This window comes from Dermacentor andersoni, chromosome 11 (genome assembly GCF_023375885.2).
Source record: "Dermacentor andersoni chromosome 11, qqDerAnde1_hic_scaffold, whole genome shotgun sequence".
NCBI lineage: Eukaryota > Metazoa > Arthropoda > Arachnida > Ixodida > Ixodidae > Dermacentor > Dermacentor andersoni.
The window spans coordinates 66,388,330-66,414,353 of NC_092824.1; the positions used below are offsets into that span (position 1 = coordinate 66,388,330).

At 44.7% G+C, this 26,024-nt stretch overlaps 1 long non-coding RNA gene across 2 annotated transcripts; it reads right to left on the bottom strand.

Moving 5' to 3' along the window:
* Positions 1–743: 743 nt before the first annotated feature.
* LOC129381582 (uncharacterized) lies at positions 744–25,072 on the bottom strand. Of its 2 annotated transcripts, none has more exons than XR_008609763.2 (7): positions 24,463–25,072; positions 21,744–22,127; positions 15,893–16,277; positions 6,090–6,231; positions 4,155–4,342; positions 1,981–2,373; positions 744–812 (listed from the first exon to the last, which is right to left on the bottom strand). It is a non-coding gene; the product is annotated as an uncharacterized lncRNA (long non-coding RNA). The 2 variants fall into 2 exon arrangements; XR_008609765.2 differs by having other exon boundaries at positions 4,119–4,342.
* Between the last annotated feature and the right edge of the window lie 952 nt (positions 25,073–26,024).

Below are 26,024 nucleotides of genomic sequence, written 5' to 3' on the forward strand. Positions count from 1 at the left end.
CTTATCCGCCACATTCCGGCGGCCGAGAGCACAGCTGGGTGCCGGAACTCCCAGTTCCGCCAGCCAGCTGCACGGCGACGTAGATCCCAGGGGGTCACCTGTGTCGTTGTGCCGACGTCCGCACCGCCTTCAATCCGCGCACTGGCCATGCGTACGCCGGTACTACGATGCAGGAGGTCCTCTGGGGTCCGAGACCCAGCCTTAACGGTCCACCTCGAACCTTCATGGATGGCACTTTGAGCCCCGGCATCGCTGCCTTTTTTTTTTCAGCGATGCAGGCACCGGGATTCGAACTGCCGTCCTGAAGGATACGAGATCAACACTCAAGCCGCTCGACTACCGGAACGGCACATCGAACGCTGTTTATTTCTCGACCAGTAGCTTGGCCAGCTGGGCCGCTATTGCTGCCTAGCTGGTCACACAGTTCGTTCTGCCGACAACATACCACATGCTCTATCCGCGTGCTCATGTGCACATTACGCTACACTCTGCGTACACTTTGCAGCAGCGTAGCGGAACTGTATCGGGCGTCACTGAACACGCCGTAGTTATCTGAATCCTTGACCCGGTTTAGTAGCACTGCGAGGAGCGGTTCAATATAGCAAGCTGTTCAATTCCTTTTATGAGAAGACCCACGTCCCCCTTTGACAGAAATACTTGTCGATTGACTGGCGACACTCGGACGCTTGTCCACGCTGAAAGAAAATGCTAGCGAAGAGAGACCAGACACGCACGGGCCTTAATTCCATACACCGTAACTTTATTTCGGAGCTCTTAACCATTCGTACACCAGCAAAAGCATTCCTCCGGCCCTGTAAAAAACAAAATTGAGGGACGATCAAAAACCGAACATTCCCACCTTAATTTACGCCGTATACATGCGCGCACATGACGCCGAAAGTGCAAATTTCTCACAAATACGACATCGAATCCATTACTAGAACGAGAGGTGCCGGGAATAGAAAGTAACGCTGGCAAGGGAAAACAAATACTATCACAAATTCTTAGTGGCAATTCCGAAGTCCTGGACATCGTAAAACCCAGAAGGCTGTATCTGTGCGAGAAACAACGAAATCCATTCTACAAGTATGTTTGGAACAGCTTAACGGAAGCCTCCGGCTAATAAGCACGGCGCACGGCAGTTCGCGAAGATTGTGGAACGCGAGAGAAAAGTACGCGGAAAAACTACAGAACAGCACGAAAGTACTTCCGATGCTCAACAAGCTTTTTCATTCTTATACGGCGATTGCTTAACATGCTAATGTCACGCGTAAGTTTGCCTGCTACACAACACAGGCGCCAGTTCCGAGTGATAAATTATCCCGACGTCTTCTACTCAACCTGCGGTACGCCTCCCAGATGAACTCCAAATTTTGCAGTGGTGTGGTGTCCTTTCAGGCTTCGTTATCCACTGCTGCAGTTTTTCAAGTACTTTGACGCGTTCGCTGTTCAGAGCATTCAACACAGACACCAAACGTATTTGGGCGCATTAAACCTTGCAATGCCCAAACAGCGTTCTACACAAAATACGTACAACTTGATTTCTCGCCATGGAGCGCAAACTTATACTGAAGATAGCTTCAGCAAACATAACGAGCACTGCAGCTAGTAGTTATATTGCAGCCGAGTTTCACACGTGAACAGCTTAGGAATGTATGTCGCTACTTCTGTTTCACGTGCAGAAATTTGAAATTCAGTCTCGAACGGCGCAGCAATCGGAAGGCGCGTTATGCATTGCAGGGTTAAAAGGATCCTGAACAAAGTTCTTCGCTTATTGAATAACAGTAGGCAAATAACATACGCCACCGCAAAAGTCTCCGGCTAATTTTGCAGTCGTACGTGGGTTTTTCGTTATTTCAGCTAGTCATGCACTCCACCAACATTCCACTCCTTGTCTTCCCCTCCCCCTTTACCAACTATATAACTCGGTAAGCCGCCGTGCTATCGAGGCTCTATTTCGAAGACCCGCCCGTAACTCACCTCAAGCTACCCAGGACGTACCCCGGAAACACTTTTTAGTTCGAGTCGTGGTACGTGAAGTGTAAGACATCTTTCACGTCATGGGCGTTACACGTCGCCATCGTCGTCGTCTTCTGGCCTTTTGGCCTGCGGTGTTTTCAGACTTTATTTTTGTGTGTGCGGAACCAAGCGCTTGTTCTTTTCAGCAACGGTGCGAATGGCCACGTCGTCGTGACAGTGAAAGGGGGCACTCTGACGCAAGTTCGAGACCTGACATTCGAGCTGAACCTCTCCAGTCTGGGTCAGCGGCTGCTCGGTGGCTCGCACACCAGGTTGCTTCAGATCGAGGGATTCTCCGAAGTCCGTGGTGGGCAGATCCTCGCCATCATCGTCACTTCCGGTGTGCACGCAGCTCTGGAACCGTAAAAAAAAAATTGAGAGCGATGGCAACTCCTTCAGGCAGAATTAATTGCTTGCAGCGCGCTTTCCTCAACTGTCAGGAATTCGCATACTGTTCGATGCCAAGTTGGTGCTACGAAAAGTGGGAGGGCGAAATTTACAGACCCTGCTTCCTAGCGCCGCTTACGCAGCATATAGCCCAATTAAAGTCCACTTTATTTATGTACTTAATTTTTTATTTACTTACAATACCTAACAGGCTGCTCATCGGGCCAATATGTAAAGGGGCTTTACGCGGTAAATAATATGCTGACGAGTACTGAAAGAAACATACATATATTGGCTATGTACGAAAAATAATACAATCCCAATACTCTTAGTCAAGCGAATACACAACAGAGTTCATATAAACTACACGACTGGACATTATCTAAACTTTTGGACGCCACAACGTTCTTGCGCTGTTGCGCATGCATCTAGTTGGCGTTTCAAGAGCACAGCCCGACCCACGTGCTACATATGGGACAATTCCAGCCAGAATATATACGCCATCTTATGGCCCACCCTATTAATTGCAAAGATCTGAATATTTCATATAGCGACCTGTCAATGGCACGCTGCTCATTTGTGAAGCGAGCCAGTGTGTGTCAAAAGCACGAGTCCAAGTAATGAATCGGCGGAGTATGAATTCCGATACAGAAACGAGTGCTTATCTGCTCCGATTGCAAGGCTCACATTAAGCTAGCTGAAGGAGATGTTTCATACGCAGACCCGCCATTACGTACTGTTAACTTGAGGGGCTAAGTTTAGCCAATGGGCTTTAACTAGATTTTAATTCTGAACCACTGTACCATCAGCATATATACAAACCTGATCAGAAAATGACAGAATTGAATTTCTGGTGAGGTAGGTACATGGAATATAATTGCTATGTAGCCTCTGTTTAAGCATGTAGCAATAGTCTGTAGTGTAGGTTTTGGTGTCTTAATTCAAATCGCATAAACAAATGCAGGTGAACTTCGGAACGGGACGATATGTCCGAATATTTTCAGAATTTTCACGTTTGAAATTACGCTGATGCTACCCCCAATTGTGATTTACTTGTTTCAGTACTAGCAAATTATTCCGAAGCTCAGGATTAGACCGAAAATGTTCAGCTCAACAAGGAAAAGTAGTTTACAGCATGCGTTCATTTCTAATCCAACTTTTTCACTTTTCTGTGCTGCGCTCTGTCGCATGCCGCTGGCAATGCTTTGGAAGGGAGCCGGGGCTTTCGCCCTTCGATTTGTGCAGCTGCACCGATGTTGAGTCTGCGTCGGTTACGCGTTTCGTCGATCGCGGCTGGCTTCTTCATGGTAGCAATGTCGTACCTGGAAGCCACGTCGCAATCATCGACCACCGGATGAGCAAGCCTGAGCGCTCTCTCGTGCCAGCAATGCGGCCGTTGAAGGCGTGCCGAGTTCCGTCTGCGGACGCGGCTGCCTTAGAGTTTGTTGTCGCCGACTTCAGCAGTTGAAACTCGCTTTGTATAATTTTTACACATACTTTAGACCTCACGCATATTGAATAAGTCTTAGCGCGCAGCCTTGCGTGTCGGATTAGCCAAAGCGGTGCATTAGTTTACATTGACATCTACATCCACAGATCGTTGATTGTTAGCGTAAAATATGGAAACGGTGCATCGCTGACATGAAATGTGAAAACGTAGCAAAATGTACTAATCTGTAAATATCAGCGGCCGAGTCAATTAAACAACATACTTTTGCACTTAAAAACGCTGAGCAAGAAGGTTCAACCTTGCTGGACATCCTGGCCAACCGACATCCAAAGTGGAGCATCCGGCTGCGCGAGGACAACAGTGGGCTTCAGCCTTGCCAGGGGCATGAACACTGTGGCACCTGCGTTGCTCGCAGCTGCTACACGTGGCTTGACATGAGCATGCTGCAGGAGATGTTCACCTCGCTGCTACAGAAGTCAGGTCGACCTGGGATGATGCCAAGGCAACAGTGAGAATGACATATACTCGTCTTTCTGAGTTTATTGAATAATTGACCAGGCTAAACAGTTGCAGCCACATTAGAGAGAAATCGGGAGTAATTTTGTGTCGTTCATTCCTTTATTTCGATGAACAACGGATTAGCACAGGGGTCTGGCAATGCATATGCCAGGCTTACGGCCTGGCAAAGACTACAGCATGGGTCCATATTAAGGCTAGTTCAATAGAGCGTTACCTTCAGCTTTGTCTTTCACATGACTGTCAAAACCTGTTGCAGTCGTTATTAGTGTTATATAGCATAACCAGCATGAAACATTTGAAACAACTTTGCCCCTACAATACACCAGGTAATAGGTGCGACGGCTATGGGCAGTCTATGAAAACCACCTATCCGCTGTTCTTTATACGCCTCGCATCCTTTATGCTACGCAAAATTTCAGAGCTCAAAACTTCAAGCAAGGGAAACTAGGCGTTTTTCATATGCTGTAGAGAGGTTTCATTTGCGGATAGTTCAAGAACAATTAACCTTATACTAATGGAGCTCTTGCTAAAACAACATTTCGTTGTAATTTTTTACGAGTTTAAATGAGCGCTCAAAAGTAATTCGAACATGGGAGCTGCGGCCGACTCTATTCTAATGCCCAATCCGCTCGCGCAGCCTCAAAGCTGCTAGAGGGCATCTTGATGAAAATACAATGATCACCGGCCTGCGAGGATGCGTAGTCTGATTTATTGTTTTCCCTTGACTCTACTAGAGGGCATTGTGATGCAGTTCAGCCGCAGGTATCCTGTTCTAGTTACTTTTGCTTGCACCTTTACTCCATACGGCCAGAAATACATGCCCACAATATGTTTCATTCGTTTTTTTTTTAAGGAAAGCTATGTTTGGGAATTACATGGTTAACTAAACGGCAAGACATTGCCAGTTTACAACATGTTTTAGGAAGCAACTCTGGCAAGGCATAAACGACGCTAAAGATTTACAGAAAGAATAATCGCTGCAATGTACGTGAGCAAGATGCCCAATATTTCTAACATTTCCAGCGCAGGGTTACGAAAACATATACAACCTGTTTACACGACGAATCGTTCAAAGCGAACTAACATTAACTAATAACTCGACCAAGAAAATGACATTTACGACAACATACAAAGGGGTTACGACAATTATACAACATATACTACAGGAAAGCGAGGCAAGTAGACAAGAGAAATTTCACTGCTGGGATTCTGGAAGGATAAATGTAGCCACTGACGCGGTGAGCACGAAACAGCAAAACGAGGCGATCGCTTGCTGATAACTGAAAGTGAATTGGATAGCAGCGTCACATGCTCGAAGTGAACGACGTAGATGCTTTCATGACATTTTCCGATTTCCTTTGTCAGGAAGCGCACGTCTGCCATTTTCTTCCTTCCCTGTTATTATGCACTGCTTCCCTGGATAAGTTGAAGTATACCTAATTCGCAATTTTCGATACTGACAGCCTTATTTAGTTGGCATTGTGGACTGCATTAGTTAGATTCATTTCCTGAATTCCTTTATATAAGCAAATACTGCAATAAAATTTCGTAGCGCCTTGTTCACACTTCCTTGCTAAGAATTACAAGCATTGGCGTGCTCGAGTTTATTGTGCGTGAAATCGCCTTGTAGGCGATTACTTTGGCAGTGTGGAAAGGAATTGAAAAATTACCCCCCCCCCCCCCCCCCAACACGTGATGTCTTCGATACGCTTACCTTGCTGGTTTGACTATTGCAGTGGGTCCCCTGCTGCCTCTCCCGCTTTGCTCGCTGATGGCGCACGAAAGGCCAGCGTCGTGTTTGCCCGACAAGTAGACGCAGGACACGAACATGTAGATCTCGCGCAGTTCGTTGTCAGCTCCAATGAAAGAGAAGACAACGGACACGCATGTGAGACGCACGGTGAATGCGGTGAGTAGAAGAAACCTTGACCTATTCTGCACAACATCAGGAACCCAGCTTGGTGCAGAGCCAGGAACGTTTTATATCGCACACTCACACAGATCGGGTTTGATCACCTCTGAAAGTGATCGCCCGAGAAGTAATTGCCCAAGATGTCGCTTCCGAACCACTGGCCGTCCACGCCTCGATGATAGTTATTCACCCACGTAGTCCGATATACAGCACCGCCAGCTGATACGCAAAGGTATGGGCGGTGGTGTCTTATGGCAAGACATTAAAAGCTGAAGGGCATTAAATTATGGGCAGCAAAAGAAAAAGAGGCAAACGCAAGCGAAGCTCACGAACATAGCGCCAACTTCCAACATATGAAACATTCTGGAAAAGGCGAGTGTAATTACTTTGTCTCATCAGAGGGAAGAAGCAAAACAAAAGAACTGCAATTGCAGGTTGTGCAGAAGGAGACTATCTGCACTCCATGATACCACTCCATGGCTCCGTAATTCCCCACGTGACAGCACAAGCAGCGCCATGCGTTACTAACGCATGACAAACGTATTCGCGGTATGTTTTTTTACCTCGTCTCTATCGTCTGAATTTATTCACATGAATATGCAAGATTTGAGTTTCCTTTATACTTCGGCGATGGCGAAATGCGAAAACACCCGTGTACTAGATTTAGGTGCACGTTAAAGAACCCCAGGTGGTCGAAATTTCTGGAGTCCTCCATTACGGCGTGCCTCATAATCAGAAAGTGGTTTTGGCACGTAAAACCCCATAATTTAATTTTTTTTTATTCTTCGATGATTCCGGTAAGCCCGAGAACTGTACGCCAACAGTAAATTCTAACATTTGGCTCAAGTTCATGGACCTTTGCTTAACGCAGCACGCAGCTTTGCCTACGTCATGTCTGATGATTGATTATTGAATGTGATAGATTGCATAAGTGCCAATGACCCGTATGGACTGCGGCGCTTGAGATGAGTTTCGCTAGAAGGATCGATTCTTCGTTATACCCCTACCATATTATTGCTCCCGAAATTATCACATGTATATCACGGTGCTGTTCAACGTTTGCCTAATATAGGATTTCATGTTACTCGCAAGGTGGGACCTCTATGGTATGTCTGAGTCGACAACATGCAAGAGTAAGGTTTAATATTAACATAAGAAGCATAAAGTAACGTTGAATTGCCTAGGAACAAGATGTTCACTCGCGATTGGTAGTCAGCCGAAAATCGGTGAAACAAAACGCATACCGAGGCTAACCAGCCAAGATCATGGAAAGACCATTTGTAATAAATAAACATCGGCTGGAATGCCCCCGACACGGATTAAGCAATTATGACTGGCAGCTTACTCGTGCCTTCGAAATGTTTGCAGTGTTTGTTTTCGCCAGCTGCTAACATATTGAACAGAAACATTGGGATGAACAAAGAACCGTCAGATGAAAAATCTTCGACCTCTCGGTAAGGGACAGAAAGACAGCGGAATAGTTTGTTAGAGCTAGGCGCTATTCTAGTTGACAGTAAGAGGAAAAGATGATACGCAGGGCAGTTATCCGCTGGTTTGGAAGGACGGCAGGCAATTAGGTATGGTATGGTATGAAAATTAGGAAGTGGACATGCATAATTTGAATCAGATGGCGCAAGACGAAAGGTTATTAGAAATTGCTGGGAGATGACAAACAGGCTGTTGGTGATGATAATGACGCCTTTATTTTTCCCTTGAGGTGAGCTTTGTTATTCATCGCTTAACTTTTTACGGTCACACTCGCTGATAAACGCAATGTAATGCAATAGGCAAGCAGACGAACAACTGCTGTAAGTTTGGGCAATCACCAACAACATTAGGCTACAAATACTCGACATGATTGCAGACAGCGGAGTGGTTGGTTATAGGTAGCCGTTATTCAAGTTGAGATTAAGAGGAAAAGACGGAGCTGGGCAGGCCAGATGATGCGTAGCGTAGTTAACCACTGGTATGGATGTGCTTGTGAGGACGGCAGGCAATTAGGTATGGGATGGCATGAAAATTAGGAAGTTGGCAGGCTTAAGATAGAATGAGATGGCGCAAGACAAAAGGTTATTGGAAATTGCTGGGAGATGACTTAAACGGGATGCTGGTGATGATGATGACTGATTTATTTTCCCCTTGAGCTTAGCTATGTTCTTCTTGCTTATCCTTTTACGGTCACACTCGCTGATAAACGCAATGCAATGCAATAGGCAAGCAGACGAACAAACGTGGTAAGTTTGGGCAATCACCAACAAAATTAAGCTACAGATACTCGACACGATAGCAGACAGCGGAGTGGTTGGTTAGAGCTAGCCCTTATTCAAGTTGAGATTAAGAGGAAATGACGGAGCTGGGCAGGCCATGAAATGCGTAGGGAAGTTAACCGCTGGTTTGGATGTGCTTGTGAGGACGGCAGGCAATTAGTTATGGGATGGCATTAAAATTAGGAAGTTGGCAGGCGTAACATAGAAGGAGATGGCGCAAGACAAAAGGTTATTGGAAATTGCTGGGAGATGACAGAAACAGGCTGCTGGTGATAATTATGACTGCTTTATTTTCCCCTTGAGGCTAGCTTTGTTTTTCATTCCTTATCTTTTTACCGTCACGCTCCGTGATATACGCAATGAAATACATTAGGCAAGCAAACAAACAAACGCGGTAAGTTTGGGCAATCAAAAACAAAATTAAGCTACAGGTACTCGAGAGGACAGGAAATAAGAGAAAGCGGAGTAGTTTATTAGAGCTAGCTGTTATTCTAGTAGAGATTAAGAGGTAATGATGGAGTTGGGCAGGCCATGTAAATCGTAGGGCCGTTAACAGCTGGATTGGAAGTCCTTCCTAGGACGGCAGGGAATTAGGTATGGTATGGCATGGTATGAAAATTAGGAAGTTGGCTGGCGTAAGATAGAATCAGCTTGTACAAGACAAAAGGGTAACGGAAATTTGTAGGAGATTACATACACAGGCTGCTGGTGATGATGATGATGACAGCTTTATTTTTCCCTTGAGGTTAGCTTTTTTAATTGCATAACAATTTAAGGTCACGCTCGCTGATAGATGCAATGAAATGCAATAGGCAAGCAGACGAACAAACGTGGTAAGTTTGGTCAATCACGAACAAAATTAAGCTACAGATACTCGACACGATAGTAGACAGCAGAGTGGTTGGTTAGAGCTAGCCCTTATTCAAGTTGAGATTAAGAGGAAATGACGGAGCTGGGCAGGCCATGAAATGCGTAGGGAAGTTAACCGCTGGTTTGGATGTGCTTGTGAGGACGGCAGGCAATTAGTTATGGGATGGCATTAAAATTAGGAAGTTGGCAGGCGTAAGATAGAATGAGATGGCGCAAGACAAAAGGTTATTGGAAATTGCTGGGAGATGACAGAAACAGGCTGCTGGTGATAATGATGACGGCTTTATCTTTCCCTTGAGGCTAGCTTTGTTTTTCATTCCTAAACTTTTTACCGTCACGCTCCCTGATATACGCAATGAAATGCATTAGGCAAGCAAACAAACAAACGCGGTAAGTTTGGGCAATCAAAAACAAAATTAAGCTACAGGTACTCGAGAGGACAGGAAATAAGAGAAAGCGGAGTAGTTTATTAGATCTAGCCGTTATTCTAGTAGAGATTAAGAGGTAATGATGGAGTTGGGCAGGCCATGTAAATCGTAGGGCTGTTAACAGCTGGATTGGAAGTCCTTCCTACGACGGCAGGGAATTAGGTATGGTATGGTATGAAAATTAGGAAGTTGGCTGGCGTAAGATAGAATCAGCTCGTACAAGTCAAAAGGTTACTGGAAATTTGTAGGAGATTACATACACAGGCTGCTGGTGATGATGATGATGACATCTTTATTTTTGCCTTGAGGTTAGCTTTTTTAATTGCTTAACAATTTAAGGTCACGGTCGCTGATAGATGCAATGAAATGCTATAGGCAAGCAGACGAACAAACGTGGTAAGTTTGGGCATTCACCAACAACATTAAGCTACAAATACCCGACACGATAGCAGACAGCGGAGCGGTTGGTTAGAGCTAGCTGTTATTCTAGTTGAGATTAAGAGGAAAATATGGAACTGGGCAGGCCATATAATGCGTAGGGCAGTTAACCGATGGTTGGTGGTGGTGATAAACTTTATTGAAAGGGGGAAGGGTAAAGAGGGACGTGGCTGAGGGTTAGGGCTCAAGTAAGGCCCTGGGCCTGCTTGGCCTTTTCCGCCCAGTCCACCAGCTCAAGTTGTCGGTCGACGTCCCCGGAACTGAGCCAGGCTGTCCAGTCAGTCTCGCTGCTGACGGGGGGATGAGAGAACGGGAGCGAGGTGCATTCCCACATTATGTGTGTTAGTGTTCCTATTTCTGAACATAGCCTACATTTGTCGCTTTCCCTGCCCCCCGTGATTTTGTTAATGTATTTTGGGTGTGGGTATGTATTTGTCTGAAGTCGCCGAAACGCGACCGCTTGCGTTTTGTCGAGTTGCTTGGCCGGTGGTGGAAGCGCGCGACGCCTCAAGCGATACCGATGAGCTATTTCATAATAGGTCTCGCAGGGTTCCTCGTGTCTCTCCTCCTCATTCACGCCGTCCGCATCCGCGGACGAGGCTCGGCGCGCGAGATCTCGAGCCAGACTGTGAGCCGACGCGTTGCCGGGCACAGCCGCGTGAGCGGGGGTCCACACGAGGGTTTTCAAGCCGCTTAGGGGGCGTCGTGTGAGGACATGGTACGCCTGTTTGCAAATTCTACCACGGACGAAATTGCCGATGGCCTGCTTGCTGTCGCTGATGACGGTATTCGCTTCCGCATGCATGGCCATGGCAATCGCGGTTTCCTCCGCTTCCACCACTCGGCCAGCCGTGATTGTTGTATATTCTATCAGTCCTCCGTTGTGATCCGCTACCACCGCGGTCATGAGGTCACCCCGAGGGTGTCTGGCTGCGTCTGTGTAAAGCACTCCATCTTGCGAGCCGTAGCGTCGCCAAATGGCTTCACTGCGTGCCTGCCGACGGCCCTGATGGAACTCGGGGTCCATGTTGCGGGGTAGAGGTGGGGCATAAATATGCCCCCTGACCTTTCGCGGAATCGTAATGTACTCTGTCCCCTCGGGGATAGCCTCGAGACTGAGCTTCCGGAGGACTGTGCGGCCAGCCGGGGTTAGCGAGAGACGACGGATTTGGGCTGTGTGGTGAGCGTCTAAGAGCTCCTCGATCGTGTTATGCATGCCTAAGGCCTCAAGCCTTGCGGTGGCCGCGTGGTCCGTTTGGATGTGCTTCTGAGGACGGCAGGCAGTTAGGTATGGGATGGTGTGAAAGTTAGGAATTTGGCAGGCGTAAAATAAAATCGACTGCAGTAAGGCAAAAGCTTACAGGAAATTGCTGGGAGATGACTTAAACGGGCTGCTGGTGATGATGATGACGGCTTTCTTTTCCCCTTGAGCTTAGATATGTTCTTCTTGCTTATCCTTTTACGGTCACACTCGCTGATAAACGCAATGTAATGCAATAGGCAAGCAGACGAACAAACGTGGTAAGTTTGGGCAATCACCAACAACATTAGGCTACATATACTCGACACGATAGCAGACAGCGGAGTGGTTGGTTAGAGCTAGCCCTTATTCAAGTTGAGATTAAGAGGAAATGACGGAGCTGGGCAGGCCATGAAATGCGTAGGGAAGTTAACCGCTGGTTTGGATGTGCTTGTGAGGACGGCAGGCAATTAGTTATGGGATGACATTAAAATTAGGAAGTTGGCAGGCGTAAGATAGAACGAGATGGCGCAAGACAAAAGGTTATTGGAAATAGCTGGGAGATGACAGAAACAGGCTGCTGGTGATAATGATGACGGCTTTATTTATCCCTTAAGGCTGCCTTTGTTTTTCATTCCTTAACATTTTACCGTCACGCTCCCTGATATACGCAATGGAATGGATTAGGCAAGAAAACAAACAAACGCGGTAAGTTTGGGCTATCAAAAACAAAATTAAGCTACAGGTACTCGAGAGGACAGGAAATAAGAGAAAGCGGAGTAGTTTATTACAGCTAGCCGTTATTCTAGTAGAGATTAAGAGGTAATGATGGAGTTGGACAGGCCATGTAAATCGTAGGGCCATTAACAGCTGGATTGGAAGTCCTTCCTAGGACGGAAGGGAATTAGGTAGGGTATGGTATGAAAATTAGGAAGTTGGCAGGCGTAAGATAGAATGAGATGGCGCAGGACAAAAGGTTATTGGAAATTGCTGGGAGATGACTTAAACGGGCTGCTGGTGATGATGATGACAGCTTTCTTTTTCCATTGAGCTTAGCTATGTTCTTCTTGCTTATCCTTTTACGGTCACACTCGCTGATAAACGCAATGTAATGCAATAGGCAAGCAGACGAACAAACGTGGTAAGTTTGGTCAATCACCAACAAAATTAGGCTACAGATACTCGACACGATAGCAGACAGCGGAGTGGTTTTTTATGGGTAGCCGTTATTCAAGTTGAGATTGAGAGGAAAAGACGGAGCTGGGCAGGCCAGATGATGTGTAGCGTAGTTAACCACTGGTATGGATGTGCTTGTGAGGACGGCAGGCAATTAGGTATGGGATGACATTAAAATTAGGAAGTTGGCAGGCGTAAGATAGAACGAGATGGCGCAAGACAAAAGGTTATTGGAAATAGCTGGGAGATGACAGAAACAGGCTGCTGGTTATAATGATGACGGCTTTATTTTTCCCTTGAGGCTAGCTTGGTTTTTCATTCCTTAACTTTGTACCGTCATGCTCCTTGATATACGCAATGAAATGCATTAGGCAAGCAAACAAACAAACGAGGTAAGTTTGGGCAATCAAAAACAAAATTAAGCTATATATACCCGAGAGGACAGGAAATAAGAGAAAGCGGAGTAGTTTATTAGAGCTAACCGTTATTCTAGTAGAGATTAGAGGTAATGATGGAGTTGGGCAGGCCATGTAAATCGTAGGGCCGTTAACAGCTGGATTGGAAGTCCTTCCTAGGACGGCAGGGAATTAGGTATGGTATGGTATGAAAATTAGGAAGTTGGCTGGCGTAAGGTAGAATCAGCTCGTACAAGTCAAAAGGTTACTGGAAATTGGTAGGAGATTACATACACAGGCTGCTGGTGATGATGATGATGACATCTTTATTTTTGCCTTGAGGTTACCTTTTTAATTGGTTAACAATTTAAGGTCACGCTCGCTGATAGATGCAATGAAATGCAATAGGCAAGCAGACGAACAAACGTGGTAAGTTTGGGCAATCACCAACAAAATTAAGCTACAAATACCCGACACGATAGCAGACAGCGGAGTGGTTGGTTAGAGCTAGCTGTTATTCTAGTTGAGATTAAGAGGAAAAGTCGGAACTGGGCAGGCCATGTAATGCGTAGGGCAGTTAACCGATGGTTTGGATGTGCTTCTGAGGACGGCAGGCAGTTAGGTATGGGATGGTGTGAAAGTTAGGAAGTTGGCAGGCGTAAAATAGAATCGACTGGTGCAAGGCAAAAGGTTACAGGAAATTGCTGGCAGATGACTTAAACGGGCTGCTGGTGATGATGATGACGGCTTTATTTTCCCCTTGAGCTTAGCTATGTTCTTCTTGCTTATCCTTTTACGGTCACACTCGCTGATAAACGCAATGTAATGCAATAGGCAAGCAGACGAACAAACGTGGTAAGTTTGGGCAATCACCAACAAAATTAAGGTACAGATACTCGACGCGATAGCAGACAGCGGAGTGGTTGGTTAGAGCTAGCCCTTATTCAAGTTGAGATTAAGAGGAAATGACGGAGCTGGGCAGGCCATGAAATGCGTAGGGAAGTTAACCGCTGGTTTGGATGTGCTTGTGAGGACAGCAGGCAATTAGGTATGGGATGGCATTAAAATTAGGAAGTTGGCAGGCGTAAGATAGAATGAGATGGCGCAGGACAAAAGGTTATTGGAAATTGCTGGGAGATGACAGAAACAGGCTGCTGGTGATAATGATGACGGCTTTATCTTTCCCTTGAGGCTAGCTTTGTTTTTTATTCCTTAACTTTGTACCGTCATGCTCCTTGATATACGCAATGAAATGCATTAGGCAAGCAAACAAACAAACGCGGTATGTACATATTATATATATATATATATGTCCGCAGTCGCAATTTTATATCTGCCGTGACGTGATTCGTGCCGTTACTTCGTCTTATCAGTCGCGGTAATTGTTACACACGAGTGTGTGTTCGTGCGCGGCGGTGCTGATTACACTTGCCTATATCTGTTATCTAGACCAAATGAGCATCATCGCTGCATTGAACAACGCATCCTTCATGCTACGCAAAGTTTCAGAGCTCAAAATTTCAAGCAAGGGAAACTTGGCGTTTTTCATATGCTTAGAGAGGTTTCATTTGCGGATAGTTTAAGAACAAACAAGTAATTTTATACTAATGGAGCTTTTGCTAAAACAACATTTCATTGCAATATCTTACGAGTTTAAATGAGCGCTCAAAAGTAACTGGAACATGGGAGCTGCAACCGACTCTGTTCTAATGCCCAATCCGCTCGCGCAGCCTCAAAGCTGCTAGAGGGCATTTTGATGAAAATACAATGATCACCGGCCTGCGAGGATGCGTAGTCTGATTTATTGTTTTCCCTTGAGTCTACTAGAGGGCATTGTGATGCAGTTCAACCACAGGTCTCCTGTTCTAGTTACTTTTGTTTGCACCTGTACTCCATACGGCCAGAAATACATGCCCACAAGATGTTTCATTCGTTTTTTGAAGGGAAACTATGTTTGGGAATTACATGATTAGGTAAACGCAAGACATTGCCAGTTTATATGTTTTACGAAGCAATTCTGGCAAGGTATAGACGAGGCTAAATATTTACAGAAAGAATACTCACTGCAACGCGCGTGAACAAGATGCCCAATATTTCTAACATTTCCAGCGCAGGGTGAGAAAAACATATACAACCTGTTTATACGACGAATCGTTCAAAGCGAACTAACATTAACTACTAACTTGACCAAAAAACGGACATTTACGACAACATACAAAGGGGTTACGACAATTATACAACATATCATACTACAGGAAAGCGAGGTAAGTAGACAAGAGAAATTTCGCTGCTGGGATTCTGCAATGATAAATGTAACCACTGACGCGGTGCGCACGAAACAGCAAGACAAGGCGATCGCTTGTTAATAACTGAAAGTTAATTGGATAGCAGCGCCCCATACTCGATGTGAACGACGCAGATGCTTTCATGCCATTTTCCGATTTCCTTTGTGAGGAAGCGCACGTGTGCCATTTTCTTTCTTCCCTGTTATTATGCGCTGCTCCCCTGAATAAGTTGCAGTTAATCTAATTCGTAATTTTTGGCAGTGATAACCTTATTTAGTTGGGATTCTGTACTGCATTAGTTAGTTATTTTCTGAATTTTTCTTTGGAAAAGAAAATACTGCAATAAACTTTCATAGCGCCTTGTTCACACTTCCATGCTAAGAATTACAAGCTTTGGCGTGCTCGAGTTTATTGTGCGTGAAATCGTCTTGTGGGCGATTACTTTGGTAGTGTGAAGCGCGATGGAAAAATTAAGACGCAACACGTCATGCCTTTAATACGCTTACCTTGCTGGTTTGACTACTGCAGTGGGTCCCCTGCTGCCTCTCCCGCTCGGTCGGTTGATGACGCACGAAAGACCAGCGTCGTTTTTTCCCGACAGATGGATGCAGGACACGAACATGTCGATCTCGCGCCGTTCGTTGTCCGCACCAATGAAAAAGAAGACAACGGGCAAGCATGTCAGACGCACGGTGAATAGGGTGTATAGAAGAAACGAGCTATTCTGTACAACATCAGGAACCCAGCTAGGCGCAGAGCCAGGAAGGTTTTCGATCACACACTCACGCAGATCTTCTGGAATCGCCTCCGAAAGGCATCACCAGAGAAGTGGACTTCCCAGATGTCGGTTTCGAACCACTGGCCGCCCGCGCCTCGATGATAGTTATTCACCTACGAAGTCCCATATACAGCAGCGCCAGCTGATACGCAAAGAACGGGCTGGGGTGGTTTATGGCAAGACATTAATAGGCTCATGGTCAGTAAATAATGGACAGTAAAAGAAGAGGCACACGAACAAAGCGCCGACTTCCAACTTATGAACCATTCTGGAAAAGGCGAGTATAATTAATGTGCCTGATCAGAGGGAACAAGCAAAACGAAATAACTGCAATTTCAGGTTGTGCAGAAGGGCCTAGGACATCCACTCTATGATACCGTAATTCTCCACATGACAGCACAAAGTGCTCCTTGCGTTACTAACGGATGACAAACGCATCAGCGGTATATCTTTTACCTCTTCTCCATCGTCTGGATTTATTTACATGAATATGCAAGACTTCAATTTCCTTTATAATTCGGAGATTCCGGTAAGCCCGAGAACTGTACGCCAACAATATATTCTAAAAATTGGTTCAAGTTCATGGACATTTGCTTAAAGCAGCATGTAATTTTGCCTACGTCATGCCTGCTGACTGATTGTTGAATGTGAGAGTTTGCATATGTGTCCGTGCCCCGTATGAACTGCCGGGTTTGAGATGAGTTTTGCTAGAAGGATCGATTCTTCGTTATACTGACCCTACCATAATTTTGCAGCAGTAATTATCACATGTATATCATTGTTCCGTTCAACCTTTTTCTAATATACAATTTCACGTGACTGGTAAAGTGGGACCGCTATAGTAAGTTTCAGTCGACATCAAGCAAGAGTGAGGTTTAATATTAATATCAGAAGCACAAAGTAATGTTGAATTGCCTAAAAACAGAAAGTTCAATCGCGATTAGTAGCCGAAAATCGGAGAGACAAAACGCATATCGAGGTTAATCAGTCAAAGGCCGCCGTGATCAGGGAAATACCATTTGCAATAAATTAACATCGGCTGGAACGCACACAGCACGCATTAGGCAATTACGACTGGGAGCTTACTCGTATCTTTGAAATGTTTGCAATCATTGTTTTCGGCAGCTGCTAACATATTCAGCAGAAACATTGGGATGAACAAAGAACTGTCAGATGAAAAATGTTAGACCTCTCGCTCTGGGACAAGAAGACTGCGGATTGATTTGTTAGAGCTTGCCCTTATTCTAGTTGACATTAAGAGCGAAGGATGGAGCGGCCAGGCCATGCACTGCGCAGGACAGTTAACCACTGGTTTGGAAGAGCTTCCGAGGATGGCAGGCAATTAGGTGTTGCATGGTATGAAAATTAGGAAGTCGGCAGGCGCACCATAGAATCAGCTGCTGCAAGAGAAAAGTTGTTGGAAATTTCTGGGAGATGACATAAACAGGCTGCTAGTGATGATGATGACGGTTTTGTTTTTCCCTTGAGATTAGCTTGGTTTTTCATTTCTTATCTTTTTACGGTCACGCTCGCTGATATACGCAATTGAATGCAATAGGCAAGCAAGTGAACAAACGCGGTGAATTTGGGCAATATCCTAGAAAATTACGCTACATATACTCGAGAGGATAGGACATAAGAGACAGCGGAGTGGTTTGTTAGAGCTTGGCGTTATTCTAGTTGACATTAAGAGGAAAAGAGGGATCTGGGCAGGCCATGTAATGCGTAGGGCAATTAACCGCTGGTTTGGAAGAGCTTCCGAGGATGACTGGCAATTAGGTATTGCATGGGATGAAAATTAGGAAGTTGGCAGGCGCACCATGCAATCAGCTGGTGCAAGACAAAAGGTTGTTGGAAATTTCTGAGAGATCACATAAACAGGCTGCTAGTGATGATGATGACGGTTTTGTTTTTCCTTTGAGATTAGCTTCGTTTTTCATTGCTTATATTTTTACGGTCACGCTCGCTGATATACGCAAATAAATACAATAGGCAAGCAGGTGAACAAACGCGGTGAAAATGGAAAATAACCAACAAAATTAGGCTACAAATACTCGAAAGGATAGCACATAGGAGACAGCGGAGTAGTTTGTTAGAGCTTGCCGTTATTCTAGTTGACATTAAGAGGAAAAGAGGGATCTGGGCAGGCCATCTAATGCGTAGGGCAGTTAACCGTTGGTTTGGAAGAGCTTCCGAGGATGGCAGGTAATTAGGTATTGCATGGTATGAAAATTAGGAACTTGGCCGGCGTAAGATATAATGAGCTGGGGCAAGACAAAAGGTTGTTGGAAATTTCTGGGAGATGACATAAACAAGCTGGTGGTGATGATGACGATGTTCTTAATTTTCATTTGAGGCTAGCTTTGCTTTTCATTGCTTAACTTTTTAAGGTCACGGTCCCTGATATAAGCAATAAAATGAAATAGACAAGCGGACAAACAAACGTGGTGAGTTTGGGCAATAACCTACAAAATTACTCTACAAATACTCGACAGGATAGGACATAGGAGGCAGCGGAGTGGTTTGTTAGAGCTTGTCGTTATTCTAGTTGACATTAAGAGGAAAAGAGGGATCTGGGCACGCAATCTAATGCGTAGGGCAGTTAACCGGTGGTTTGTAAGAGCTTCCGAGGATGGCAGGCAATTAGGTGTTGCATGGTATGAAAATTAGGAAGTTGGCAGGCGTAAGATATAATCAGCTGGTGCAAGAGAAAAGGTTGTTGGAAATTTCTGAGAGATGACATAAACAGGCTGTTAGTCATGATGATGACGGTTTTGTTTTTCCCTTGAGATTAGCTTGGTTTTTCATTGCTTATCTTTTCACGGTCACGCTCGCTGATATGCGCAATTAAATGCAATAGGCAAGCAAGTGAACAAGCGCGGTAAGTTTGGAAAATAACCAACAAAATTAAGCTACAAATACTCGGAAGGATAGCACATAGGAGACAGCGGAGTGGTTTGTTAGAGCTTGCCGTTATTCAAGTGGAAATTACGAGGAAAAGAGGGATCTGGGCAGGCCATCTAATGCGTAGGGCAATTAACTGCTGGTTTGGAAGAGCTTGCGGGGATGGCAGGCAATTGGGTATTGCATGGTAGGACAATTGAGAAGTTGGCAGGCGCACCATAGAATCAGCTAGTGCAAGAGAAAAGGCTATTGGAAATTTCTGGGAGAGGACATAAACAGGCTGCTGGTGATGATGATGGCAGTTTTATTTCTCCGTTGAGGTTAGCGTGGTCTTTCATTGCTTATTTTTTACGGTCATGCTCGCTGATACACGCAAATAAATGCAATAGGCAAGCAGGTGAACAAACGCGGTGAATTTGGGCAATAACCTACAAAATTACGCTAGAAATACTCGAGCGGATGGGACATAGGAGACAGCGGAGTAGTTTGTTAGAGCTTGCCGTTATTCTAGTTGACATTAAGAGGAAAAGAGGGATCTGAGCAGGCCATCTAATGCGTAGGGCAGTTAACCGGTGCTTTGTAAGAGCTTCCGAGGATGGCAGGCAGTTGGGTATTCCATGGTATGAAAATTAGGAAGTTGGAAGCCGTAAGATATAATCAGCTGGTGCAACACAACATGTTGTTAGGAATTACTGGAATATGATGTAAGCAGACTGCTGGTGATGATGACGATGGCTTTATGTTTCATTTGAGGCTAGCTTTGTTTTTCATGGCTTAACTTTTTATGGTCACGGTCCCTGATATAAGCAATAATACGAAATAGACAAGCGGACAAACAAACGTGGTGAGTTTGGGCACTAACCTACAAAATTACGCTAAGGATACTCGAGAGGATAGGACATAGGAGACAGGGGAGTGGTTTGTTAGAGCTAGGCGTTATTCTAGTTGACATAAGTGGAAAAGAGGGATCTGAGCAGGCGATCTTATGCGTAGGGCAGCTAAGCGCTGGTTTGGAAAAGCTTCCAAAGATGGCATGCAATTAGGCATGGTATGGTTTGAAAATTAGGAAATTGGCATGCGTAAGATAGAATCAGCTGGTGCAAGACAAAAGGTGGTTGGAAATTTCTGGGAGACGACATAAACAGGCTGCCGGTGATGTCGATGACGGTTTTATTTTTGCCTTGAGGTTAGCTTTGTTTTTCATTGATTATCTTTTTACGGTCACGGTCGCTTATATACGCAATAAAATTAAATAAGCAAGTGGACAAACAAACGTGGTGACTTTGGGCAATAACCTACAAAATTAAGCAACAAATACTCGAGAGGATAGGACATGAAGACAGCGGAGTGGTTTGTTAGAGCTAGGCGTTATTCTAGTTGACATTAAGAGGAAAAGAGTAATCTGGGCACGCCATATCATGCGTAGGGCAGTTAAACGCTTCTTTGGAAGAGCTTCCGAGTTCCGAGAGTATCATAGTTCCTTCCTCAGCGCAAATATGTGGGAGAACCGCAAAAAAAAAAAAAGCATTCATAAAGCATGCTCACCACGCGAAGCACGCAACAGCAAAAGTGAGGTGAAAGAATGGCGAAACGAAAGATTTACAATATAGACTGTTTGCAAAGTATGTCTTACATGGTGCAACGGTTTAAACAATATAGCTTCGCTGTTCGACCATCTTCGCGGTTGGGAAGGGACGGTGATTATTTTGTAATGTGCGAGCGTGGCATTCGTTGCGCTGTCGCAAAAAAAAAAAAGAAATTATGTTACCCTGGAATGCATCATATAGGGCTCTTATATTTCTCCTGTTTTTGATTTCTTTTCTTAGAAGATCGGGCTATGCCTACGGACTTCGCTTCGATTAGTTATTTATTCACTATGAGTCTAACTGTGTTGTATTACCAACGAGCCCAAATTGTAAATGTATTCATAAGGATGTTTTATATTCGCGAGAGGCAAGTGCAAGTATATTGGAAGGACTAATAGTAAAGAATTAGATAGGATCACGTGGTTTCTGGAGTAGCAAGGCAAAGAGCAGAGAATAAATAGTAGCGTTGTGCATCCGCTTGTGATTTTGTCCAAAACGGTGCAGCATATATACCACTGACTCATACAGAACCAACACGACATGGGAAACATAGTGAAGTACGAAATGTCCATAAATGGTCTAGGGTAGAATTTCGTTTCCCTTATCGTCACACTGCCGTACATCCTGCAATGTCCATGTTGGATCAAGTTATGCCGTCAAAATATGTGACGCATGCCACACGAAAATAAAATTATGCGGATCCTCGGCATATGTTGCAATTTATACGATGTGAAGCTTAAGTAAAGGGTGCAATCAAAAGCTGTCCAACTGACAACGATGCGTACAAATATGTTTACTTTCATCCTGTTGAGTCATGTTTGGCAATAACAAAATTAAACGACAATAACATCATTGTGTTCGGATTGTGGGCCGCATTAGTGAAATCTTTTTTTATAATTATTCCTTAATATAAGAAAATACTGAAATAATATTTTGTAGCGTGTTGTTCCCACACCATTGCTAAGAAATACAAGCATTGGCGTACTCGAGTTTGAAGTGCGTGAAATCGTTTCATAGGCGAATAATTTGCCAGTGCGAAAGGCAGTGGAAAAGTTACGGTGCAACAATTCACTTCTTCGTTGCGCTCACCTTGCTTGATTGACTCGTGCAGCCAGTCCCCGCGCTGCCTCCTTCGCTTGATCTGGTGATGGCGCGCGAAAGGCCAGCATCGTCGTTGCCCGACAGATGGGTGCACGGCACGACAAAGTCGATTTCGGGCCGTTCATCCGGAACCAGTGAAAGAAGACAACGGGCACGCATGTGAGACGCACGATGAATTGGGTGAGTACGAGAAACCTTACCTATTCTGTACACCATCAGGTAGCCAGCTTGGCACGTAGCCAGAAAGGTTTTCAGCCATACACTCGTACAGATCCCGCGTAATCTCCTCCGAAAGTGATCACCCGAGAAGCAATTGCCCAAGACGTTGATTCCGAACCACTGGTCGTCCGCGCCTCGATGATAGTTATTCACCTACGTAGTCCCATACACAGCAACGCCAGTTGAAACGCAAAGGTACGGGCCATGGTGTTTTTTGGCAAGACATTGATAACCTCATGGGCCGTAAATGATTGACAGTAAAAGAAAAAGAGGCAAACGCGAGCGAAGCACACGAACCTAGCGCCCATTTCCAACATATCCATCATTCTGGAAAAGGCGAGGGTAAATACTGTGTATCATCAGAGGGGAGAAGCAAAACGAAAGAACCGCAATTGTATTTTGTGCAGAAGGGCCTAGGCCATCCCACTTCAAGATACCGTAATTCTCCAAGTGATAGCACAAGGAGTGCCGTGCGCTACTAATGCATCACAAACGTATCCGTGATATGTTTTCACCTCATCTCATTCGTGTGAATTCATGCGCATTTATATGCAATATTTCAGTTTCTTTTATCTTTCGGCGATTGCGGTAAGCCCGAAAACTGTACGCCAACACTTTCTAACATTTGGCTCAGGTTAATTGCATTTTTGCTTAACGCAGCATGCAGTTTTGCCTGCGTCATGTCTGATGACTGATTGTCGAATGCAATGGACTGCATCTAAGCCCATACCTCGTGAAGACTGCGGTGCTTGAGATGAGTTCAGCTAGAAAGATCAATGGTTCGTTAAAAGCTTACCTGAATATTGGTTTCGAAATTACGGCATGTATATTCAATACCACATGTATATCCTATCTTGGCGTATAACCATTCCGCAGGATTGGCCAAGAATTGGCAGACACCCAGTGGAACATGCCAACTTGTACAACATGTAAAACTTTTTGCGATTATAAGATGTCGTTTTACTCGTAAGGTATGACCTCTATGGTAAGACAGAGCCGACAACATGCAAGAGTAAGGTTGAACGTTAATATAAAGAAGGATAGAGTAACGTTAAGTTGCCTAGCAACAGAGTGTCCATTCGCGATTGGTAGTCAGTCTCAAGAATCGGTGACAGAAAATGTTTATCAAAGCCAATCAGTGAAAGGCAGCCGTGATTAGGGAAGACCGTTTACAATAAAATAAACGCATACGGCACGCAATGTGAAATTATGACTGGCAGCTTACCAGTATCTTTGAATTGTGTGCAGTCATTGTTTTATGCAGGTGCTAACATAGCGAGCAGAAACCTTGGGATCAACAAAGAACCTTGAGATGAAAAATGTACGACTTATCGTATAGGGACATCAAGACCGCGGAGTGAAATTGAGGGCTAGTCGTTATTCGAGTTAACATTAAGCTGATAAGATGGAGCTGGCCGGGCCATGTAATGTATAGGGCAGATAACCGGTGGTATATTAGAGTTACACAATTTGTGCCACGGGAAGGGAAGTGCTATCGAGGACGGCAGGCAATTAAGTGCTGCGATAAAAATAGGAATTTGGAAGGCATGAGATAAAATGAGCTTGGGCAAGACAAGGGTTATTGGAAACTGCTGGTAGGTGACGTGCTTGGAAACTGCTGGTGATGATAATGTATGCTTTATTTTTTTCTTCATGAAAGTTTTTTTTTCATTACTGAACTGTTTACGGTCATGTTCGCTGGTAGACGCAATGAAGTGCAATAGGTAAGCAGACGAACAAACGCTTTGACCTTGGACAATAACGAATAAAATTTACCGACAAATTTATTTTTCTTTGAAGACGCGGATCAGGCGTTACATTACAGATATATCGGTCGGTTGTTTGTCATGCGTGAGCACGGCATTAGTTGTGCTATCTCGTAAATGACTATTGTATCTCGGAATGGATGATATATCACCTTATGTTTGTCGGATTTTTTATTTTGTCAGAGGATCGCGCTATGCTTGCGGGCTTCGCTTTAATAGAACATTTATACACTATCAGTATATATGTACTATATTGCCAACGAGCTCAAGTAAATATTTTTATCAGCAGTTCTATATTTGCGACAAGGCAAGTACAAGTACACTGTAAATAGACGTAGTCAAGAATTGAGTAAGATAACGTCGTAAATAGGACAGCAAGGTGAAGAGCAACAACTAAATGCTTACGCATCCCGTCCGCTGATTGGTTTGTTCAAGAGAGTGCTGCATATATACGATAAGCAGAGTTTCATATCCCTCCCTGTGCAATTCTCTTGTCGGATATTTCTGTGCGTCCAAGGCTGTCAGAATGAATCGATAGTTTTCAACTACGTCTTTTGTCATCGCACGTCTAGTTAGAGCTCCGTTGACGGCCTCCGTAAAGTTTTGTACGTCCCTAACGGTAAGGGTAAGAAAACGCGCTTAACAGTGTAAACATTTTTACAGAGCAACGAAAGGCCATGGAAAGAGTAGGAAGCAGGTGATTGTGTTTTTGATGCGCTCACCTTTCTGGCCAGGTTGTATAGTCTGGCCGCAGTTGTACTGCTGACGCCCACGACGCACGAAAGGCCAGCATCGTCCTTGCCCGATATATGCGTGTACCACGACATGGCCACGCCGATCTCGTGATCGTTCATTCTCGGCCCCAATGAAAAAAAGAGAAAAAGACACCACATGCCTATGTGAGAAGTAGATTTGAAGGGATGAGAACACGAAACCTTGACCTCCTATTCTGCACACCATGAGATAGCGAGACTAGCACAGATCCAGAAACGCTTTGGGCCGTATACGTGCACAGATCCGGTGTGATCTCTTCCCAAATTGATTGTCCAAGAAGTGATCGCCCCAGATGTTGCTTTCGAACCACTGGCGGTCAGCGCCTCGATGATAGTTATTCACCTACGTAGTCCCGGATACAGTAGCGCCAGTTTAAACGGTCCGTGTGGTTTTATGACAAGACACCAATAGGCTGACGGGCAGTAAATGATGGACAGGAGAAGAAAAAAGGGAAAGGAAAGTTAAGCACACGGACATAGCGCCAACTTTCAATAAATGAGTCATTCTGTAAAATTCGAGGATAAATGTCTCATCACAGCGACAAATCAAAACGGCGCAATGAAGCGCAAAATTACAGGTTGTGCCACCCAGTTACAGGCCTTGGCCACCCACTACATGATCGCGAAATTCTTGGCATGAGACGTGCACCGTTGTCATCCGAAGATAACGTGTAACAAAGCTAACCACCCTATACCTTTATTATAGCTCGAGTATCTCTCTCTACCTATAGCTAATTTTTGTTAATTTACAAGATTTGAGCTTCCTGGAGCTTTCGGCGATAACCATGTGCCTGGAAGTTGGACGCCACGAGAAAATTCTCCGGACATTTGGCTTACGTTCAGTCGACCTTTACTTACCCTAGCATGCAGTTTTCCCTCTGTAATGTCTGCCTTCTGATTTTCAAATGTCGTAGACTCCACCTTCCATCCTTTCCGCTTAAGGGCCGTTGTGCATGCGATGAGCTTTGCTACAAGGATCAGTTCTCTGTTATAACGTTCCAGCTCCTTGGTGCCGATATTCTGGTGTGTATAAATATTTTTTTATCTATTATGGAAATTGGCGTTAAAGTATCATTACTATGGTACGACTGAGCCCGAGGAATGAGACTATTGCAAAAGATTAGTATACATAGGGCTATAAGGTAATGTTGAATTACCTTGCACGAGAACAACATTCCCCGATTGGTAATCAATTTCTACAATAACACATATCAAAGCAAATCATTCATTGGTGATCCTCATCAAGGGAAGGAAACACAGAGGGAAATAAAATCGGTTGCATCGCATACGGAACACCTTATGAAATCATAATCTGCAGCTTACAGCTGTCCTTGAATTGGATACAATCACTGCATTCTGCGGGCAGTAACGTGAGACCCAGAGTGTTCGAGACTGTCAAGTAATATTTAGAAGATAAATGTTAAATATAACGTTGAGAGGCAGGAAGACAGCGATGTGGATGTTAAAGTCAGCAGGGGTAGCCCATATTTTAGTTGACATTAGAAGGAAAA